This window comes from Mobula birostris, chromosome 8, assembly GCF_030028105.1.
Source record: "Mobula birostris isolate sMobBir1 chromosome 8, sMobBir1.hap1, whole genome shotgun sequence".
In the NCBI taxonomy this organism is placed as follows: Eukaryota; Metazoa; Chordata; class Chondrichthyes; order Myliobatiformes; family Myliobatidae; genus Mobula; species Mobula birostris.
The window spans coordinates 56818984-56837120 of record NC_092377.1 but is presented as its reverse complement, the minus strand read 5'-3'; the positions used below and the strand labels follow the sequence as shown (position 1 = coordinate 56837120).

At 42.1% G+C, this 18137-nt stretch overlaps 1 protein-coding gene across 1 annotated transcript in view; it reads right to left on the bottom strand.

The window, feature by feature from the left end:
- Positions 1–18137, bottom strand: part of sptbn1 (spectrin, beta, non-erythrocytic 1) — a 299332-nt gene that overhangs the window by 180477 nt on the left and 100718 nt on the right. The window lies entirely within an intron of this gene.

The window sequence follows — 18137 nt, the reverse complement described above, 5'->3', positions numbered from 1 at the left end:
ATTTAACAATATTTATCTAAAACATAAGAAATTCTGATCACCAACTACTAGGCATTTACTGAATGTCTATAACCACTATAAGAATTTTCTTTTTTTGATCTGCTGTTGGGAAGGCCTCGTTTATAAATAAAAGGTAGCCACTGAGATACTGATTTTTGACTAGACCAAGAATATAACCATATAACAATTACAGCACGGAAACAGGCCATCTCGGCCCTTCTAATCCGTGCCGAACTCTTACTCTCACCTAGTCCCACCGACCTGCACTCAGCCCATAACCCTCCATTCCTATCCTGTCCATATATCTATCTAATTTAACTTTAAATGACAACATCAAACCTGCCTCAACCACTTCTGCTGGAAGCTCATTCCACACAGCTACCACTCTCTGAGTAAAGAAGTTCTCCCTCATGTTACCCCTATACTTTTGCCCTTTAATTCTCAACTCATGTCCCCTTGTTTGAATTTTCCCCACTCTCAATGGAAAAAACCCATCCATGTCAACTCTATCTACCCCCTCATAATTTTAAATACCTCTATCAAGTCCCCCCTCAACCTTCTACGCTCCAAAGAATAAAGACCTAACTTGTTCAACCTTTCTCTGTAACTTAGATGAAACCCAGGCAACATTTTAGTAAATCTCTGCTGTTCTCCCTCAATTTTATTGACATCTTTCCTATAATTCAGTGACCAGAAACGTAAACAATACTCCAAATCTGACCTCACCAATGCCTTATACAATTTCAACATTGCATCCCAACTCCTATACTCAATGCTCTGATTAATAAAGGCCAGCATACCAAAAGCTTTCTTCACCACCCTATCCACATGAGATTCCACCTTCAGGGAACTATGCACCATTATTCCTAGATCCCTCTGTTCTACTGAATTCTTCAATGCCCTACCATTTACCACATATGTCCTATTTTGATTAGTCCTACCAAAATGTAGCACCTCACATTTTTCAGCATTAAACTCCATCTGCCATCTTTCAGCCCACTCTTCTAACTGGCCTGAATCCCTCTGCAAGATTTGAAAACCTACTTCATTATCCACAACTCCACCTATCTTAGTATCATCTGCATACTTACTAATCCAATTTACCACCCCATCATCCAGATCATTTAATATATATGACAAACAACATTGGAGCCAGTACAAATCCCTGAGGCACATCGCTAGACACCCGTCCTCCAATCTGACACACAGTTATCCACCACTACTCTCTGGTGCCTCCCATCCAGCCACTGCTGAATCCATTTTACTACTTCGATATTAATACCTGATGATTGAACCTTCCTAACTAACCTTCCGTGTGGAACCTTGTCAAAGGCCTTACTGAAGTCCATATAGTCAACATCCACTGCTTTACCCTCGTCAACTTTCCTAGTAACCTCTTCAAAAAATTCAATAAGATTTGTCAAACATGACCTTCCACACACAAATCCATGTTGGCTGTTCCTAATCAGACTCTGTCTATCCAAATAATTATATATACCATCTCTAAGAATACTTTCCATCAATTTACCCACCACTGATGTCAAACTCACAGGCCGATAATTGCTAGGTTTACTCTTAGAACCCTTTTTAAACAATGGAACAACATAAGCAATATGCCAATCCTCTGGCACCATCCCAGTTTCTAATGACATTTGAAATATTTCTGTCAGAGCCCCTGCTATTTCCACACTAACTTCCCTCAAGGTCCTAGGGAATATCTTGTCCAGACCCGGAGACTTATCCACTGTTATATTCCTTAAAAGTGCCAGTACTTCCTCTTCTTTAATCATATTTTCCATAACTACCCTTCGTGTTTCCTTTACCTTACACAATTCAATATCCTTCTCCTTAGTGAATACCGAAGAAAAGAAATTGTTCAAAATCTCCCTCATCTCTTTTGGCTCCGTACATAGCCGTCCACTCTGATTCTCTAAGGGACCAATTTTATCCCTCATTATCCTTTTGCTATTAATATAACTGTAGAAACCCTTTGGATTTATTTTCACTTTACTTGCCAAAGCAGCCTCATATCTTTTTTTTTTAGCTTTTCTTGTGCACATGTTGGTAAGAAGAGTGCAAAAGTAGGCAATAAAAACAGTGTGACAAGAAGTTGTTAATACAAAAACATACCAGGTAGGAATTCAAGCCATTAGAATGTGTTTAACTGTTAAATAAGGTCAAAGCTATCCTCACCTACCAAGTAACCCCTCACTCTCTTGCTTATGAAGAAACCAGCGAAACCTGTTTCAATTCAATAAGAGAATTCCAAAAGTCTCACAACTCTGAGGAAAAAAAAAACATCTCATCTCTGCCTTAAAAAGGAAGCATCTTATTTATGAACCTAGGCCCTGTTATTTCCCTCAAAGTGCTTCTCATTCTTCTAAACTCCAACAGACGTCTAGTTTATCCAACCTTTCCTTGCAAGACAACCTGCCCATTTCAGTTATTAGTCTAGTAAACTTTGAACTGCTGCCAGATACATTCACATCCTTCCTAAAATGACAAGCAGTAAATGGAATGCAGTACTCAAGAAGTGATCTCACCAAACACTTTATGTAAACAGTACCATAACCTCTTGTATTTGGTTTTCCTTGCAATTAATATTTTGAAACATAGAAACATAGAAAACCTACAGCACAATACAGGCCCTTCAGCCCATAACGCTGTGCCGAACATGACCTTACCTTAGAACTACCTGGGCTTACCCATAGCCCTTTATTTTTTTAAGCTCCATGTATCCATCCAGGAGTCTCTTAAAAGACCTCCACCACCACGGCTGGCAGCCCATTCCAGGCATTCACCACCTTCTGCGTAAAAAACTTACCCCTGACATCTCCTCTGTACCTACTTCCAAGCACCTTAAAACTATGCCCTCTCGTGCTAGCCATAGTCATATTCTGAGCGTTTCTATTTACTATGCTTACTTTTTGGCCTTTTAGAAAAAGAGTATACATGTTTAGATTTTATCTGTCAAAATGGACAATTTTGAACTTCCCCATGTTACACCATTGTTTACTTAATTATCTGCATGTCTCTGTCATCTCTCTGTGTCCTTTCTACAACTTGCTGTCCCATCTACCTTCATATCATTTATAAAAACTGTAAAAGTTGAAGCCCCAGTATCAATCTCTGTGGTACACCCTTCACAACATTTGTCAATCAGAACAAGACTCATTTATAGAAATATAGAAAACCAACAGCAGAACACAGACCCTTCGGCCCACAAAGCTGTGCCGAACCTGTCCTTACCTTAGAAATTACCTAGGGTTACCCTTATCCCTCTATTTTTCTGAGCCCCTCTTCATTTCCTGTTAGCAGAACAATCTTCCACCTGCACCAATATGCTAACTCCCAGAACATAAGCTTTACTTTTTCCACAGTAATACTTGATGCAGCCCATATCAAGTGGTCACCGAAAATTTAAGCACAGTCCGTTCTTAATGGTTCTCCTTGGTTGTTCTTCAGCAACATTACATTACTTCAAACAACTTAAATAACTTCTGAATATCATTTCCCTTTCATAAAACCATGCTGACTTTGCCAGGGTACATTGAATTTGTCTACAACTTTGACAGTTCTAAGACAGACATCAAGCTAACTGGCTTGCAGGTTATGCTTTCCATCTCATGGAGTCATATGGTTCATCTGTGCTGAACCATTTAAACCGCCTACTCCCATCGACCTGCAATGGGACCCTTGGACCACCATACCCCTACCATCCACGTACCTATCCAAACTTCTCTTAAACATTGAAATCGAGCTTGCACACACAACTTGACTGGCAGCTCATTCCACACTCTCACAACCCTCTGAATGACGTTTCCCCTCATGTTTCCTTTTAACTTTTCACCTTTCACCCTTAATTCATGACCACTATTTGTAGTCCCACCCAACCTCAATGGAAAAAGCCTGCTTGCATTTACCCCATCTATACCCCTCATAATTTTGCATACTTCTATCAAATCTCTTCTCAATCTTCTACATTCTAAGGAATAAAGTCCTAACCTATTCAATTTTTCTTTGTAACTCAGATCCTCCAGATCCAGCAACATCCTTGTAAATTTTCTCTGCCCTTTTCAACCTTATTTACATCTTTGCAGTAGGTAGGTGACCAAAACTGCACATAGTACTCCAAATCAGGCCTCACCAATGTATTATGCAACTTCATCATAACACCCCATCTTCTGTACTCAATATTTATGAAGGCAAATGTGCCAAAAACTTTCTTTACGATCGTATCTACCTGTGAGGCCAATTTCAACTAATTATGGAGCTGCATTTCCAGATCCCTTTGTTTTACCATACTCATCAGTACATTACTGTTCACTGTGTAAGATCTACCTTAGTTGGTCCTACTGAAGTACAGCACTTTGTACTTGTCTGCATTAAATTCCATCTGCTATTTTTGGCTCATTTTTCCAGCTGATCCAGATCCTGCTGCAAGCCATGATAGCTTTCCTCACTGGCCACTACACCCCCTAGTTGGTGTCATCTGCAAAATTTCTGATCCAGTTAACCACATTATCCGATTGTTGATATAGATCACAAAAAGCAAAGGATCAAGCACCAATCCCTGCAGCATTCCACTAGTCACAGGTCTCCATTCAGAGAGGCAACCATCTAGTACCACTCTCTGGCTTCTCTGAGAAAGCCAATGTCTCATCAAATTTACAACCTCATCTTGAATACTGAGCGACTGAACCTTCTTGACCAACCTTCCATGCAGGACCTTGTCAAATGTCTTGCTAAAGTCCATGAAGACAATATCCACTGTCTTGCCTTCATCAACTTTCCTGGTAGCTTCCTCTAAGAAAAACTCTGTACCATTGGTTAGTCTTGATCTACCATGCACAAAGTCATGCTAACTATCCTTAATCAGTCCACGTCTATCCAATTACTCATTTATCCGGTCCCTTAGAATACCTTCCAACAACTTACCCTCTACTGATACCAGGCTCACCGGCCTAATATTTCTCGGTTTATTTTTAAGAGCTGGATTGCAGGTTTGCAGGATACTAATACAGGAAATATGTTTGCCTGTTTTCAACCTAATGGAACCATCCCCATAGTTTAGAAATCTTGTGTAATTAAAAACATCAACTTCTTTTAGGAACCCATATCAGTTTGCGGGGACATTTCAGCCTACAGCTCCAGAAATTAGTTCTGTACCACTTCCCTAATGATTATAATCCTTCCCTTTCCTCATTCCAAATTTACATTTACATCTAGGGTATAATTTTTATTGTTCATTGTAAATTTAGATTGATGTAACATTTCTGTTTTTTTCCCCCCATTTTCACTCTATTTCCCATTAATTCCATTAAGAATACCGTGAGAAGACATATAATAGATAGATATTCAAGGATTTGTGCACAAAGAATACTCAATAATATAATAAATAACTTACTAATGTTCTGAAGCATACATCCTGTTACAGCAAAGGCCAAGAGGTTAATAAGAAATGGGAATGTAAAAACGTCAGCCAACCAGTACTGTAAAAGTAAGGCAATCTGTATAAATGAAATAATTCTACACAATGAAAGAGAATCGTTTCTAAAACACGAGTTTAATCTTACTCAAATAAGAACCACAATATCTAGGGCAAATAAGCCTTGGTAAGTTATCTGCAGCATAAAGGGTTTAAAGTATCTTATATTGAAATAGCCACATTACAGCCACTAAAACATGGAGAAACACTGAATCCAGTCCTCAGCATCACTGACAAAGGATCAGAAAAATAATCTTCTATTTATGGTCTTTACTAACTATTTAAAGGGAAGAAAAAAACCTAAAATTAAATGTTATCCTCCCTCTTACTCATAACTAACAATCTAATAAATCCTGTTATTAAGATGAAAATGTAAAGTCTGTGCTCGTAAGGAATTTCTGTAATCCAGAAATACATTGCAAATGCTTTCAGCCAGAATAGGATCATGTTTGACTGCTCCATTACATGTCAGTATTGTTTGGAGAATCAACACTGGTAGCTTGCAATGTTAACTGCAAACTAAATGCTGTGTCTCGGTGCCACCACCCCTATTCCACAATTATTTTGCTCATGTTTCCCCACACGTGTCCTCATGTTTTCTCCACTCTCACAATTTACTACACACCCCCATTTCCCTGATGCCTGCTCTGAGTGCTTCCTGCAATTCTCTTGTTGTTTCAGGACTCACAGGGTAAAATAGAGCAGAACAAATGGGCTGAAAGACAGAAAAATCAAGGTTAGCAAAGACAGAAAGGTTACTAGTCTCAAGGACAAAAACTTGCAGACATCGATAAATTTGCCCACGCAGCCAAAATAGAGCCTATAGCAGAGATGGGAACTACGCTTTTGATACTGTTAGAATAGACATGGCTGTAGACCCAGTTACAGACCCAAGCGAGGTACTTCATTTCTTAAAGCACAGATGATTTCAACAAACCCCTTGAGGCTATCAGAGCAACACAGTGAAGATCAACAGCTGGAAGAGTTGACTCTAAAAGCATCACCTTGTGACGAACAGCCCCTACTTCAGTACAACAGAAAGTGATCTACCAATAAAATTCCCACCTCCCATTTAGAGGTTTAATTGCAGCTCTTGTCATGAATCTTCACTAAAGATCAGTGAACATGTGTATGTTTGGAATCTACCAGTCGAGCTCAATCATGAAAATATGTTCTTTCACACATTACATCACATTCACCACTCATTTACCTTCTGACTGCTCAATCTGCTTTTAGCCACACAATCCTCACCCTCATCTCTTCCGTCTTCAGTAGCTAATACAGGTTGACCACCGATCTTCTGGCACCCTCAGTTCCTGAACCTTGCCAGCTTAACATTTTTGCCAAATTAAAAGAGGTCACGCAATAATGGCAAAATGGACTGTAGAAGCTTAAAAAGGATTATTAATTAAGCAAATGTGTTTACAAAGAATGTTGCTTCTTGGTTATCCTTTTAAACATTTCATCTCCCTCTCTGTAGTTTTTCTTGCATCAAATAAAAATTCATCAGCTCTTGTTCCGTCACAAGGGTATGTTTCTCTAACCCTTTGATCAAATCACCCAACAACTCAATCAACTTGTCAATATTAAATCTTCCAGTTTCATCCATTTCATCATCACTGGCATTTTCATCACTTGCAGTGTTTTTATCAGAATTCAGAACACTGTCTATCATTTCCAACTTCGTAAGGTGATGCACAACAGATGTTTCATCGTGACAATCATCCATTCCCATAGATTTTCTTCATTATGACTACTTGTGATATCTTTGAAAGCAGGTCCTATAACACTTTTTGCATATACAAGCAAATTATGAACAAATACTTTCTTCTTTGGTACATGAAATCCTGTAAAATCATCACCTAGCTTTTCTTCAGGCGTATTATCAAGGCAGGCCACAACTTATGACAGCCATTCTTTAGTGTTGAAGGTTCTACCTCATCCCACCATCAAACAATGAACTAAATAACATCCTTCACGTTAAATTTTTAATTAAATGCCTGTATAGCATTGCGAGCATTCTCTTCATCTAACAGACGTTTCATGGAAAGTGGGCGATATTTGGCCTTTAGAGAGTGCAGCATTCCTTGGTCTTGGGGTTGGATAAGCAATGCACAGTTTGGTGGTAAATGCACTGTAAAAACATTATTCCTACTTTGGCATCCAGCTTTGGGGAGAGCTAAACGATCATCTAAAATAAGAATAATTTTGCAATCTTTGGGTAGCCCTACAATGTGCTCTGGCTTCTGGCACAAAATATTTTTCAAACCACTCAGCATAATATCGGTGGTAATCCGGCCATTTTAACTTGCGCAATGTGTCACTGGGTAAATTTTAGCTCCTTTCAAGGCCCTTGGGAATTCACTTTTTCCGATCACCAGTGGTTTCTATCTGTGAGTAGCTGCTGCATTGGAGTACCCTAAAATGGTAACTCGGTCCTTAGACTGCTTGAATCCTGTGGGATCTTCTTGGTTTTTTGTTGCTAATGTTTTCCTGGGTGTGCACTATCAGTATAATGCAGTTTCATCTCCTTCATGGTTTGCAGACTGTTTTTCTCCACACACTTCAAGTATGGAAATTCTATGGTGCTTCTTAAATCTTTGAAACCATCCTTCACGATAGTTGCACGCACATTCTAATTTAAGTTCTTTATTGAACAACTTAGCTTTGTTCATTATCACACTGTCTGATAAGTCGTCTCCATCATTCCAACACTGGCGAAACCATTCAATTATCACTTGATCGTGCTCAGTGCTCTTACCAACTTCCAAACTTTCGAAGTTTTTCTAATGCTCATTTGCTTTAGCAAATCACTGTTTGCATAGAATTGCAACATTTTTCTCTCTCTGGTGCTTTATATCGTATATAATTGATGAACTAATGCCATATAAGTCACTAAGTTCATACACACAAATACCTTGGACCAGTTAGTTCAACATTTCAACCTTCTCTTGGATTGATATAGACTGATGTTCACATTTTCACCCCCACTGGTACTTGCAGTTATCTTAGAAGCCATAGCTAGGGTTAAATTTACGTAAAATAAGCACAAAACTACCACCAAGTGCAATGTAAATAACAAAAGTAGCATGCTTTTATCAAGAGGTACAGTTGACGTTTCGGGCCAAGACCCTTCATCAGGACTAACTGAAAGGCTTTCATTCCAGGACGAGAGAGGTGTCCTTTTTCAAAGAAAGGAGCTTCCCTTCCTCCACTATCAACTCTGCTCTCAAATGCATCTCCCCCATTTCAAGCACATCTGCTCTCACTCCATCCTCCCGCCACCCCACTAGGAATAGGGTTCCCCTTGTCCTCACCTACCACCCCACAGCCTCCGGGTCCAACAAATTATTCTCCGTAACTTCCGCCACCTCCAACAGGATCCCACCACTAAGCACATCTCCCCCCCCCCCCACTTTTCGCAGGGATCGCTCTCTACGCTACTCCCTTGTCCATTCGTCCCCCCCATCCATCCCCACTGATTTCCCTCCCGGCACTTATCCGTGTAAGCGGAACAAGTGCTACACATGCCCTTACACTTTCTCCCTTACCACCATTCAGGACCCCAGACAGTCCTTCCAGGTGAGGCAACACTTCACCTGTGAGTTGGCTGGGGTGATATACTGCGTCCAGTGTGGCCTTCTATATGTTGGTAGACACGACGCAGACTGGGAGATTGTTTCACTGAACACCTACGCTCTGTCCGCCAGAGAAAGCAGGATCTCCCAGTGGCCACACATATAGTACGTGTGCTTGCAACACTGTGTCCCCGACAGAGTGATCAGCAGCACTGGGGCTCCACAAGGGACTGTCTTGTCTCCCTTTCTCTTCACCATTTACACCTCAGACTTCAACTACTGCACAGAGTCTTGCCATCTTCAGAAGTTTTCGGATGACTCTGCCATAGTTGGATGCATCAGCAAGGGAGATGTGGCTGAGTACAGGGCTACAGTAGGAAACTTTGTCACATGGTGTGTGAGCAGAATTATCTGCAGCTTAATGTGAAAAAGACTAAGGAGCTGGTGGTAGACCTGAGGAGAGCAAAGGTACCAGTGACCCCTGTTTCCATCCAGAGGATCAGTGTGGACATGGTGGAGGATTACAAATACCTGGGGATAAGAATTGACAATAAACTGGACTGGTCTAAGAACACTGAGGCTGTCTACAAGAAGGGTCAGAGCCGTCTCTATTTCCTGAGGAGACTGAGGTCCTTTAACATCTGTCGGACGATGCTGAGGATGCTCTATGAGTCTGTGGTGGCCAGTGCTATCATGTTTGCTGTTGTGTGCTGGGGCAGCAGGCTGAGTGTAGCAGACACCAACAGAATCAACAAACTCATTCGCAAGGCCAGTGATGTTGTGGGGATGGAACTGGACTCTCTCACGGTGGTGTTTGAAAAGAGGATGCTGTCTAAGTTGCATGCCATCTTGGTCAATGTCTCCCATCCACTACATAATGTACTGGGTGGGCACAGGAGTACATTCAGCCAGAGACTCATTCCTCCAAGATGCAGCATGAAGCATCATAGGAAGTCATTCCTGCCTGTGGTCATCAAACTTTACAACTCCTCCCTTGGAGGGTCAGACACCCTGAGCCGATAGGCTGGTCCTGGACTTATTTCATAATTTATTGGCATAATTTACATATTGCAGTGCAGTGAGAATGCCAGGCAGGATGTTGGAATGCTCCTCTTGCAGGATGTGGGAAGTCAGGGAGCCCTCCAGTGTCCCTGACAACGACACCTGCAAGAAGTGCATCCAGCTGCAGCTCCTGACAAACCGCGTTAGGGAACTGGAGCAGGAGCTGGATGACCTGCGGATCATTCGGGAGAATGAGGAGATTATAGATAGTAGCTACAGGGAGGTAGTTACGCCAAAGGAGCAGAGGACACAAAATTGGGTTACTGTCAGGCGTGGGAAGAGGAAAGGGCAGGCAGAGCAGGGTTCCCCTGTGGCCATTCCCCTCAACAACAAGTATACCGCATTGGATACTGTTGGGGGGGATGACTTACCTGGGACTAGCTGCAGTAGCCGGATCTCTGGCACTGAGTCTGGCTCTGCAGTGCAGAAGGGAGGGGGGGAAAAAGAAGAGAGCGGTAGTGATAGGGGATTCGATAGTTAGAGGTGCAGATAGGAGGTTCTGTGGTCGTGACAGAGAATCCAGGATGGTTTGTTGCCTCCCGGGTGCCAGGGTCAAGGATGTCTCTGATCGCTTGCATGACATTCTGAAGTGGGAGGGTGACCAGCCAGATGTCGTGGTGCACATCGGTACCAATGACATAGCAAGGAAGAGTGAGGAGGTCTTGGAGAGTGAGTATAGAGAGCTTGGTAGGAAGTTGAAAAGCAGGACCTCAAGGGTGGTAATCTCAGGATTGCTACCTGTGCTAGGTGCCAGTGAAGGTAGGAATAGGATGCTCCGGAGGATGAACAAGTGGCTGAGGAACTGGTGTAGGGGGCAGGGTTTCAGATTTCAGGATCATTGGGACCTCTTCTGGGGCAGGTGGGACCTGTACAAGAGAGACGGGTTACACTTGAACTACAGGGGGACCAATATCCTTTCAGGGAGGTTTGTTAGTGCTATTGGGGAGGCTTTAAACTAGATTTGCAGGGGGATGGGAACCAGAGTGCCAGAGCTGATAGTGTGGCTGGGGTGAAAATAAATGATGTTGAAAGTTCAAGCAAATCCGCTGATAGGAAGGTTGTGAGTGGTGGTAAAAATCTTCTGAGGTGTATATATTTCAATGCTAGGAGTATTGCGGGGAAGGCGGATGAGTTGAGGGCGTGGATTGACACGTGGAATTATGATGTTGTAGCAATTAATGAAACTTGGCTACAGGAGGGGCAGGACTGGCAGCTTAATATTCCAGGGTTCCGATGTTTCAGATGTGATCGAGGCAGAGGAATGAAAGGTGGGGGAGTAGCATTGCTTGTTAGGGAAAATGTTACAGCAGTGCTCAGGCAGGACAGATTAGAGGGCTTGTCTACTGAGTCCTTATGGGTGGAGCTGAGAAACAGGAAAGGTACGGCCACATTAGTGGGATTGTAGTACAGACTACCCAATAGTCAACGAGACTTAGAAGAGCAAATCTGCAGAGAGATAGCAGGCAACTGCAGGAAACATAAAGTTGTGGTGGTAGGGGATTGTAATTTTCCATACATTGATTGGGACTCCCATACTGTTAGGGGTCTAGATGGTTTAGAGTTTGTAAAATGTGTTCAGGAAAGTTTTCTAAATCAATATATAGGGGGACCAATTAGAGGGGATGCAATATTGGATCTCCCATTAGGTAACGAATTAGGGCAAGTGACAGAAGTCTGTGTAGGGGAGCACTTTGGTTCCAGTGATCATAACACCATTAGTTTCAATTTGATCATGGACAAGGATAGATCTGGTCCTAGGGTTGAGGTTCTGAACTGGAAGAAGGCCAAATTTGAAGAAATGAGAAAGGATCTAAAAAGCGTGGATTGGGACAGGTTGTTCTCTGGCAAAGATGTGATTGGTAGGTGGGAAGCCTTCAAAGGGGAAATTTTGAGAGTGCAGAGTTTGTATGTTCCTGTCAGGATTAAAGGCAAATTGAATAGGAATAAGGAACCTTGGTTCTCAGGGGATATTGCAACTGATGAAGAAGAAGGGGGAGTTGTATGAAATGTATAGGAAACAGAGAGTAAATCAGGTGCTTGAGGAGTATAAGAAGTGCAAGAAAATACTTAAGAAAGTAATCAGGAGGGCTAAAAGACATGAGGTTGCCTTGGCAGTCAAAGTGAAGGATAATCCAAAGAGCTTTTACAGGTATATTAAGAGCAAAAGGATTGTAAGGGATAAAATTGGTCCCCTTGAAGATCAGAGTGGTCGGCTATGTGCGGAACCAAAGGAAATGGGGGAGATCTTAAATAGGTTTTTTGCGTCTGTATTTACTAAGGAAACTGGCATGAAGTCTATGGAATTGAGGGAATCAAGTAGTGAGATCATGGAAACTGCACAGATTGAAAAGGAGGAGGTGCTTGCTGTCTTGAGGAAAATTAAAGTGGATAAATCCCCGGGACCTGACAGAGTGTTCCCTCGGACCTTGAAGGAGACTAGTGTTGAAATTGCGGGGGCTCTGGCAGAAATATTTAAGATGTCGCTGTCTACGGGTGAGGTGCCGGAGGATTGGAGAGTGGCTCATGTTGTTCCGTTGTTTAAAAAAGGATTGAAAAGTAATCCAGGAAATTATAGGCCGGTGAGTTTAACGTCGGTAGTAGGTAAATTATTGGAGGGAGTGTTAAGAGACAGAATCTACAAGCATTTGGATAGACAGGAACTTATTAGGGAGAGTCAACATGGCTTTGTGCGTGGTAGGTCATGTTTGACCAATCTATTGGAGTTTTTCGAGGAGGTTACCAGGAAAGTGGATGAAGGGAAGGCAGTGGATATTGTCTACATGGATTTCAGTAAGGCCTTTGACAAGGTCCCGCATGGGAGGTTAGTTAGGAAAATTCAGTCGCTAGGTATACATGGAGAGGTGGTAAATTGGATTAGACATTGGCTCAATGGAAGAAGCCAAAGAGTGGTGGTAGAGAATTGCTTCTCAGAGTGGAGGCCTGTGACTAGTGGTGTGCCACAGGGATCAGTGCTGGGTCCATTGTTCTTTGTCCTCTATATCAATGATCTGGATGATAATGTGGTAAACTGGATCAGCAAATTTGCTGATGATACAAAGATTGGAGGTGTAGTAGACAGTGAGGAAGGTTTTCAGAGCCTGTAGAGGGACTTGGGGCAGCTGGAAAAATGGGCTAAAAAATGGCAGATGGAGTTTAATACAGACAAGTGTGAGGTATTGCATGTTGGAAGGACAAACCAAGGTAGAACATACAGGGTTAATGGTAAAGCACTGAGGAGTGCAGTAGAACAGAGGGATCTGGGAATACAGATACAAAATTCCCTAAAAGTGGCGTCACAAGTAGATAGGATCGTAAAGAGAGCTTTTGGTACATTGGCTTTTATTAATCAAAGTATTGAGTATAAGAGCTGGAATATTATGATGAGGTTGTATAAGGCATTGGTGAGGCCGAATCTGGAGTATTATGTTCAGCTTTGGTCACCAAATTACAGGAAGGATATAAATAAGGTTGAAAGAGTGCAGAGAAGGTTTACAAGGATGTTGCCAGGACTTGAGAAGCTCAGTTACAGAGAAAGGTTGAATAGGTTAGGACTTTATTCCCTGGAGCGTAGAAGAATGAGGGGAGATTTGATAGAGGTATATAAAATTATGATGGGTATAGATAGAGTGAATGCAAGCAGGCTTTTTCCACTGAGGCAAGGGGAGAAAAAAACCAGAGGACATGGGTTAAGGGTGAGGGGGGGAAAGTTTAAAGGGAACATTTGGGGGGGCTTCTTCACACAGAGAGTGGTGGGAGTATGGAATGAGCGGCCAGATGAGGTGGTAAATATGGGTTCTTTTTTTAACATTTAAGAATAAATTGGACAGATACATGGATGGGAGGATATGGTCCGTGTGCAGGTCAGTGGGACTAGGCAGAAAATGGTTCGGCACAGCCAAGAAGGGCCAAGACGCCTGTTTCTGTGCTGTAGTTTCTATGGTTTCTATTACTATTTAACTATTTATTACTATTTTGTATTACTATTTCTATTACTATTTCTATTACTATTTATTATTTATGGTGCAACTGTAACAAAAACCAATTTCCCCCGGGATCAATAAAGTATGACTATGACCATAATTCCACATCCCATTCCCATTCTGATATGTCTATCCATGGCCTCCTGTACTGTAAAGGTGAAGCCACACTCAGGTTGCAGGAACAACACCTTATATTCCGTCTGGGTAGCCTCCAACCTGATGGCACGAACATAGACTTCTCAAACTTCTGCTAATGCCCCACCTCCCCCTCGTACTCCACCCGTTATTTATTTATATACACACTTTCTTTTTCTCTCTCTCTCCTTTTTCTCCCTCCGTCCCTCTGACTATACCATTTGCCCATCCTCTGGGTTCCCACCCCCCTTCTCTTTCTCCCCGAACCTCCTGTCCCATGATCCTCTCATATCTCCTTTGCCAATCACCTGTCCAGCTCTTGGCTCCATCCCTCCCCCTCCTGTCTTCTCCTATCATTTTGGATCTCCCCCTCCCCCTCCCACTTTCAAATCTCTTACTAACTCTTCCTTCAGTTAGTCCTGACGAAGGGTCTCGGCCCAAAATGTCGACTGTACCTCTTCCTAGAGATGCTGCCTGGCCTGCTGCGTTCACCAGCAACTTTGATGTGTGTTGCTCTCATAATTTCATCCGAATTAAAAGAGGTGCCAAACCATCTGTTTCCAGAAAATCGAACATCAACTCTACTTGTTTCTTCCACTTTTGCTTGACCTAGAAACTCATTTCATGCTGAATCCTTCATTCAGGGCTAATCATTAGGATGTCATAGATTTGGTGTTCAGAGTATTTACCTCTTCCTCCTATCATTTCTCTGTGAATTTTTGCTTTAATAATTCCACATAATTACAGAAACAAAATTTACCACCAGTTTCGTTCCCTTACATACAGTGCCTAAAAAGTACTCACTCCCCCCTCCCTTGGAAGTTTTCATGTTTTACTGTTTGACAACATTGAATCAGTGGATTTAATTTGGCTTTTTTTCACACTGAAAAAGACTCTTTTGTGTCAAAGTGAAAACAGACCTCTACAAAGTGATCTAAATTAATTACAAATACAAAACACAAAATAATTGATTGCATATGTATTCACCTCCTTCAATACCTTGCCTTGCCTAGCGCCCTAAACTCCTGGTGGAGACGTCGGGGAGCTGTCATGACAAGCTTTGCACCAGTCTGTTCCACCTGTCGTGGTTGTGCGCCAGAGCCTGGGTCACCGCAAATGTTTTCTCTGTCCATTCTTTAATGTTGTCTGTCCATCTTTTCCTTTGTCTACTTCTCCTTCTTTTCTCCTTCACAGTTCCTTGTGGAATGGTCTCTGCAAGGCCACAGGATCTTGTTACATGGCCATACCATCTCAGCTTTCTTTTCTTCACTGTTGTGAGAAGGTCTTCATGAGGGCCATTGTGGTGCTGGATGGTCTTGTGGACCTGCTTGTTTGTAATATGGTCCAAGTATGAGATGCCCTTTAATGACACACCAAATCATCACTGGTGCAGCCAATTGGTTTCAGACGTCACATAATTAGCTAATTGGAGATCACCTGTGTGCAGTCGAGGTGTTTCAATTGATTGTAGTAAAAATACACCTGTATCTGGAAGATCCAGCGGCTGGTGAGACAGTATCCTGGCAGAAACTACACTATGCAGACAAAAGAACACATCAAGCAACTCCATAAAAAGGTTTTTGAATAGTGCAAGTCAGGAGATGGATACAAGAAAATTCCTGAATATCACTGATGATCCCTTAAGTCAATCATCAAGTAATGGAAATAATATGGCATAGCCGTAAATCTGCCTAAAGCAGGCTGTCCTCAAAAACTGAGTGACTGTGCAAGAAGGAGACTAGTAATGAAGGCCACCTAGAGACCTATGACAATTCTGGAGGAGTTACAAGCTTCAGTGGCTGAGATGGGAGAGACTGCACATACAATAATTGTTGCCCAGGTGCTTCACCAGTTGCAGCTTTCTGGGAGAGTGGCAAAATGAAAACCACTGTTGAAAAAAATCTCTCATGAAATCTTGGCTACAGTTTGCCAGAAGGCATGTGGGAGACTCTGTGAAGTCAGTTGGAAGAAGGTTCTATGGTCTGATGTAACCAAAATTGAGCTTTTTAGCCATCAGACTAAACACTATGTTTGGCATAAGCAAAACACTACACACCATCAAAAACACACAATCCCTGCCGTGAAGCATGGTGGTGGCTGCATCAGGCTGTGGAGATGCTTCGTTGTAGCAGGCCCTGTGAAGGCAAATGGCAAAATGAATGCAGCAAAATACATGGAAGCCTGATGCAGTCTGCAAGAGAACTGTGACTTAAAAAAGATATATTTTCCAGCAAGACAATGCCCCCAAGTCTAAAGCGAAAGTATAAAGATAAAGTTAATGTCCTGGAGTGGCCAGGTCAGACCTCAATCCAATTGAGAATTTGTGGGTGGACTTGGAAAGGGCTGTTCACACATGATCCCCATGCAACTGACAGAGCTTGAGCAGTTTTGTAAAGAAGAACGGGGAAAACTTGTAGTGTCCAGATGTGAAAGCTGACAGAGACCTATCCACACAAACTCATGGCTGTAATTGCTGCCAAAGGTGCATCTATTAAATACTGACTTCAAGAGGGCGAGTGAATATGAAATCAATTATTTTGTGTTTTATATTTGTAATTAATTTAGATCACTTTGAACAGATCTGTTTTCACTTTGACACGAGTCTTTTTCTGTTGGAGTGTCAAAAAAGCCAAATTAAATCCACTTGTGATTTAATATTGTAAAACATGAGAACTTCCAAGGGAGGTGAGTATTTCTTGAAGGCATTGTACATACATAACTGCCATTCCATTTTACAACAAACCAATTTGGGATGATAAATGCAATCTTTATAGTCGACAAAATGCACACCATCAGGAAGGGTAAGGTGAAGGAACACATATCAATCCTCACAGGGATCAGAAGTGGAGACAGCAATTTCAAGTTCCTGGGTGTCAAGATCTCGGTGGACCTAACCTGGTCCAAACATATCGATGTAGTTATAAAGAAGGCAAGACAGCGTCTATACTTCATTAGGTGTTCAAAGAGATTTGGCATGTCAACAAATAAGCTCAAAAACTTCTACAGATGTACAGTGGAGAGCATTCTGAGAGGCTGCATCACTGTCTGGTATGGGGGTGGGGGGGGGTGCTACTGCAGTGGTCCCCAACCACCGGGCTGCGGATCGGTACCGGGCCGCAAAGCATGTGCTACTGGGCCGCGAGGAAACTATATGATTTGGCGATATGACTCAGCTGCACCTTTCCTCATTCCCTGTCACGCCCACTGTTGAGCTTGAGCACACACGAGGTCATTACGCACACGTCATCCATGTCAGCGCAGGAAAAAGATCAACTCATCGAGCTTGCAAATGACAGTGGCTGAAAAGCATATTTGACATAACATCTCTGCCGGTATTCTGGATCAAAGACAAGGCTAAATATCCTGAGATAGCCACGAAAGCACTAAAAACTTTGCTTCCATTTCCAACATATCTCTGCAATGAATGCAACGAAAACTAAATTGCGGAACAGACTGGACATAAGGAACCCCCTTCGAGTATCGCTGTCTCCCATCACCTCTCAATAGGACTGTGTTGTTGCAGGTAAACAAGCCCAGGGCTCCCACTGATTCAGCGATATTGGTCTGTTGTAATGATTTTATATGTTGATACGAGGAAAATATGTGCTGTGTGTTTATTAACCAAATGTTACTAAAAATGTTATGATACTATTGACTTATAAGTGACATACAGTAATTGACTTATCACTATATTCACGCGAGGAAAATATGTGCTGTGTGTTTAATATTAAATTCGTTAGATAAACCCTTTTAGAAACAAAACTGAGTGTATTAGCCACTAAAAAGTGACTTATAGTTGACTGATCTTCTATATTCCGGTCGTGATTAACACCCCCCCCCCCACCTCCGGTACAGAATCGCCAAAAACGATTTGTGGAAAAACAAATCGGCACG